We start from the raw sequence: 6,000 nt of genomic DNA on the forward strand, positions 1-6,000 counted from the left end.
CCCGTCTACCCTTTGCTGTTCCATCTGCCCATCAGACGTCTAATCCGTCGGCAAAACATGACGTGATTAATATAAGCGAACATAGTGCTACGTCATGCGTTCAACCTAACATTTGTACGAAAGAAGGTGCCGTAATGGATAATAATGTCTTGCCCTCTATTAGTTTGTTACATTTTGCTCTTAAAATCTTTGATCAAATATACATGCAATCTCAGAAGCACAGAATTAAGTGGAATGTTCCAAAGGCCAAGCAAATGACGAGATGTGTTGGTCAGTTGCTGGAGCCAACCACTGACGAAATGACTTGCGATGAAATTGAAAGTCTAAGGAAACAACTAAAAAAGTTCGCTCTGTTGGGGGTCATCCTATAATAGCCACTGGCAAAAAAAATGTAATAATACTTATGATGGGGAGGTGATTGCGATGAGACGTACTCATCGACAGGAACTTCGTCGCATGAAAAAGCGGCATCTTCCCATGGGTGTGTATTAAATAACAAAATGATTACTGTCTATAGAGGGTGGTGTAAACGAAGACAATTAGAGAAGGTAAATAAGAAATTGCAAAAGATGTTTTGTTTACTGAATGGGGGAGACACTAAAAAGATATTAAATGGAATACTCTTCCTCAACCGCTAAATGCCGTTGGCGAAGATAGATGGGTACATTATCTCACTAACATCATGTATGATAACTCCACTAAATCTTCCTTTTGCACTGCCCTCGATGAATGGCTGCTGTCCTTCTAGAAATGACATTGCTAAAATTATTGGGCCTCTGGCCCAAACCGTTTTCATATAATTTAGTTAGGGAAAAAATGGCTGTATTCATTGCCTGTAGGGTCAGTTCTGTGAAAGGAAGTGTAGATGCTCTCAGAGATGTGGGTAAGGATGGTCGTGAGGCAGTCTCTTTTCTTGGTGTGGGGTTTGCAAAGGAGAGTGACAGCACAGAAGAGTCATGTGTAGAGTTTGCAAACATGACTGGGGACTGTGAAAGGTTAGTTGAGATTGAAGCAGAGGGCATGGTTAATGGTGATAGAGAAATCGCATTGCCATGAAAAACGGGAAACTTGCGAGGCTGTTGGTCAATGGATTCAGAATTCTCATCATTCCCAAGGCTTCCCTCCAAATCGCGAATGCCCATTGCTCCAATTGAACACAGGTGATTTGTAAACGTCAAGAGGGGTTAGAGGGCAATCGTGTATTTGAGCCATAACGACTATCTCACTAAGACTGATCAAAGCGGCAGAAAGGATTGCAGGGGGGTCAGGAGGTAAAACAGAGCCCGCTGCTAAAAGGGAATCTCGAGGAGTGCATAGATCAACTGTCGGGGTATTAGTATCGCAGCATTCCGTAGGTAAGAGGCATCTTCAAGAGCGATGTTTGTACAAGCAAGAGTAGATATCGGCTTTAAAGGTGAACAATATCCACGAATGTCTGTAGTGATTGAGACTGCAAACGAATCGAAGAGCTGCCATTCCGGATCAGGTTCAGAGAGTGGGTTACCAGTTTTGGAGTGCGTTTGGACTTCTATAGCAGCTTTGAAATTTCCTTGGCTGGCGGCATCGCTGTAGTCAGCGAGTAAACACCGGGCATGGAAGTTGAAATCAATGCTGTGCCCAAAAGTAATGTTAATTTGTTAGAAGCTTTGGACAGGAAGGCGATAGAAACCAACCAGAGTTACACACCAGTGAGACCTCACCAGCACAACACCAAAGCAGCCAAACAGCACTTTGCAAATGCACGCGCAGGATTCTGGGAAAAGTGGGAGGAGCCAAGGTTTCCACAGTTGCACTGTTTCAAAGAGCCAATACATCTACAGTAGAAATGGAAAACAATGCCCGGTTAGGTTTGTATAAAAGGTAAGTGTCACAAAGAATGGTCCAATAGCATTGTTTGATATTTTGAAGAAGCGTTCAAAGTCGTACTACAATTCTTCTTGTAGAGGATATAGAGCTCAGGAACAGCGAAACAGCACTTTGCAAACACACTCACAAATGCGCCCAGTTAATATTGGGATACTGGGAAAAGTGGGAGGAGCCAAGGTTTCCACAGTTACACTGTTTGAAAGAGCAAATTATCACAATTATTCTTGTAGAGGAAATTGAGGTCGGGAACAGAGAAACAGCTCTTTGCAAATGCACTCAGAAATGTTATTTTGACAAGATGTCATGTGATCGATCATTCAACTGGAGGGAAAAAAAGCATTTTTGCACAGGTGAACTGATCACTCAGCATAGACTAAATCAAACAAACAGCAAGATATATCCACATCTTAGGTCGGTTATACATTGTGCTTCCCCCAGCCATGTTACACGAAAGGAAAATAAATCCATTATCATTACACTACTTTCAAATATCTCCCTCTCCTGTAAAGAAATGTTACAGTTAATTAGGTCATTGAGAAGATACAAAATGATATTCAGTCAGCTCCAATTTTCTGTGAAAATCAGATCTGTTCTTAGACTGCAAAACTCCACTTCTGAATGTATACTTTTCAGCAGAACACAGAAAGCAGCAGCTATGACATCACAAAGCTTCTTAGCCATAAACGATGGCACGTCGCCTAGCAACAGCGTTCATTTTAAAAAACACAAGTATGGAGAAAAACGCATCAAGCTAGCACTTTCATTTATAAAAAAGTAAATGGGAAGTCAAGTCGGTTAACTTGATGGCAACACAGAAATCAATTCCTTTTACATATCAAAAAAAAAAAAAAAACATTTCAGGCAACATTCTTCAGAAAAATTAGAAAATGAGGAAATGAGATGCCTGTGCCGATAGATTTACAGTCATGGGTGATATTTCAGGGTACAAGCCGCCAGCTATCAAAAGTCACTTGCCAGCTCAATTCTACACACACACACACAGCATACAATGTCTTACTTGCCAGGAGTCAATTACCACAAGCTATTGACGAATGAAAATGTTGCATTGTAATATAGAACATTCAATAAGGTAAAAAAAGCAATACAAAGCGTTTTCCGTTCTGCCTTCTCCAATATCATACAGCATACACATATTCAGGTCTCGTGATTTATGGTTAAACGACAACTAAACTGAGACATCCCAGAAAAGATTGACATTACGAAAATGCTTTAGTTATCAATTTAGAAATGCTGTGCCAATGAGATGGTCCTTTAGTTCAATACGTGTAAAAATGTACAACAAAACACATGCCAAAGAAAATGTGTACATACATGCAACAGATAAGTGAATGAAGAATGAGATAATGCCCATGCTGATATACTAGATTTTTCATTAAATAAAATGGGAACTTTTTCCGTTATACCCTTTACCAAGAGTCATTATTATGTACTTTTCCTGATAGCATTTTACTGGTGTGCAGTTAAAATGTCGAATGAATAATTTCGAACAATAAATTTGAATATTTATTTTATATGTTTTTTGGGGGTTTGGCTAGTAAAAAAGGGTTATTAAAAAAAAGAGGGTTGGCGGAACCCCCCATTAAAAAAAGAATAATAATAAATTTGACATTTTTTTGACATTATTGATTCGAAATTAATGCATTCAAAATTATTGAATTCGAAAATATCACTATAAACCCATTTTACTTTATTGAAGTTCTAAAAAGGAGCTACAGTGACAACAAAGCTTTAAAGAGCAAATGGGGGTAGGGGCGCAGGAGGTGTGCACTAGATGGATCGGGACTCATTCAAAAGGTGGTATTCAGATCCGCCCACTCTCAGCTCCTCAGTTCCAAGGTTGAACCTAAAAACTGCAGGAGGCGCCAGTTTCCCAGTCCAAGCTGCCAAATATTGGAATTCTCTACCTCCCATCATCAGAATGGAACCCTCCTTCTGGATGTTCATAACCAGAGTAAAGAGTTGGCTCTCAGAGAAATCTAACATCTAAAGCTTAACAGGTATTACTACCAAAATGTGCCCCGTGGCCTCCTAATCAGGCCCTCATTATCTGTGATTTTATGTTATTACTGTCATGTCTCTACCTAACTATTTATTGTACCAGACTTACCTGTAACCTTGGTCGACCCAATTGTGATATCCTATGTATGCATTTCTGTAACATGCTAAGTCTGCCCAGCGCCTAGTTACCTCAGGGTTAGGTGCGCAATATAAATAATAAACAAATACAAATTCAGGAAGAATGCGCATAAACATACCAACATTGGCATAGTTGGTAGAATGCAGACCAGTGTTTAAGGGAGTACGCCAGAGTTTGAGAGTACACCAGGTGGGATCTTTCACCCTGAAACTAACTGTAATGTGTCAGGGGCTGAAGTTCAAGAGATGCCTTTATTGAGGCAGTGGTACAGTACCACTGGACATGCTCCGGATACATGCATACACACACCATTCCATTCACCCACACACATGCATTCAATGTTCCCAAATTTCCCATCCCCATGTGTGAAAAAGCCATGCAGCCCCCTCACCCAAAAAAAGTTCTGGGACTTGACCCACAAGCGCATACACAACTGGACTGCATAGTTTCTCATGTATAGAATTGAGAAACACCAAGAGTTGCTTCACTGTATACCACACCACACCTCCCCCAATCTGAGCAGAAATTGGTCTCTTAATAGCATACATGCCAACCCTCCAGATTTAGGTGGGAGACTCCCAACTTTTCAGTGCAATATTGCTTTTTTTTCTCCACGTTCTCCCTTCTAAGATGATTCCAGCACCAATACATTTCTATGGGGAAAACTACATCTCTTGATTTTCTCTCTCAAAACTCCCTCCTAGGTGCGTCAGAATATTGGCATGTATGTAATATTGTATGATTCTGTTGTAATCACAGGCCTACTCTGAGGTTATTGCAGACCTTTGGGACTTTGCTGGTTACTTAATATATTATATGGTTTGTTTTCTTTGGCTGTAGGTGTGGCAAAATGGTGTATTTTATATAACAATTAACATTAGTTAAAAAAAAAAAAAAACACCAAAAAACTAGCCCACACTGACAAGTCAAATTCGCTCACACCTCCTTACTTAGACATAATATGGAAATCACACACTTCCCTTTTTCATAGTTTCCATTGCTTTTACTTTAAGCTACACTCTCCCATCAATTGCACAAGCCACTAATAAAATGAAATACACAAAATCGTATACTGTCAGAGAAAGTAAATACATAAGTTCTCATGCCTGTATTAATCTTAACAGCTAGAATTAATACACACATATTTTCAGTCTGACATATTTTCTGGTTAACTGCTCAAATATAGTCAAAGCTGTCAACGTAGCAGCGAACATCAGAACAAGGCGTGGAAAAAAACAACGGTAATAAACAACCCTTAGCTATACAAACGGTCATACACCCTCAGTATGACAGTCTCCACAAAAATGGCGCCCCTGGCGGCTAAAGAACACGTGTATGGTAGATCCACCCCTTGCTATCAGCAGGTCACGTGTTTTAAGGGTATGCTGAACTCTAGCGTTAGCACCACGCATGTGCGCAAAAAAAGCGGCGGCCATTTTCTATGAGGGGCCGGTATTAGAAAAGGGGGGGTGGCAGTGGAGCATAGACAAGCGTTTAGGGGTGAATTACCTGTTGTAGGACACCTCCCGATGTGGCTAGTTTCCTCCACTGTTCTCTCTTCTCTTGTCCTGTTTCCGGTCTGGATTTCACAGGTGCCTCCGCCCCCTTGTTCTCGCGTCACCGAAAACGAGCGGAGGGCGCGCGCTGCTCTCCGCCTGTCTCACGAGCTGCGTCTACCTAGTCCGCGCGCGCTTAGGCCGTTATGCAAATGAAGGGGAGGAGACGAAGGGCTGTAAACTGGAAGTAGGAGAGGCAACAACGCACATCGCCTCCTCTTCCACCAATCGCGGTGGTGTTCGAAATTCGTTATGCAAATGAAGGGGCGGGCTCTCATTAGAGGTGTAGGGAGAGGTTCACCACTGTTGGGAGTGGGGGGGGCGCCAAGGGGCGACATAGAATGTATTGGACTGCTTAAAAAATAACGGTGTCCGGGAGCCAGATCCATGCACCCTGCGTGAGGTATATATTAACCTACC

General features: G+C 41.5%; 1 protein-coding gene across 2 annotated transcripts in view; it reads right to left on the reverse strand.

The window, feature by feature from the left end:
• ATF7IP (activating transcription factor 7 interacting protein) overlaps positions 1-5,728 on the reverse strand; it is an 813,149-nt gene extending 807,421 nt beyond the window's left edge. For both annotated transcript variants that reach the window (XM_069652710.1, XM_069652711.1), the window contains exon 1: positions 5,534-5,728. The gene's annotated coding sequence lies outside the window, so the exon portion shown is untranslated. The remainder of the gene's footprint in view (positions 1-5,533) is intronic.
• Between the last annotated feature and the right edge of the window lie 272 nt (positions 5,729-6,000).

Source organism: Ambystoma mexicanum, chromosome 3p (assembly GCF_040938575.1).
Source record: "Ambystoma mexicanum isolate Mex_15411 chromosome 3p, UKY_AmexF1_1, whole genome shotgun sequence".
NCBI lineage: Eukaryota > Metazoa > Chordata > Amphibia > Caudata > Ambystomatidae > Ambystoma > Ambystoma mexicanum.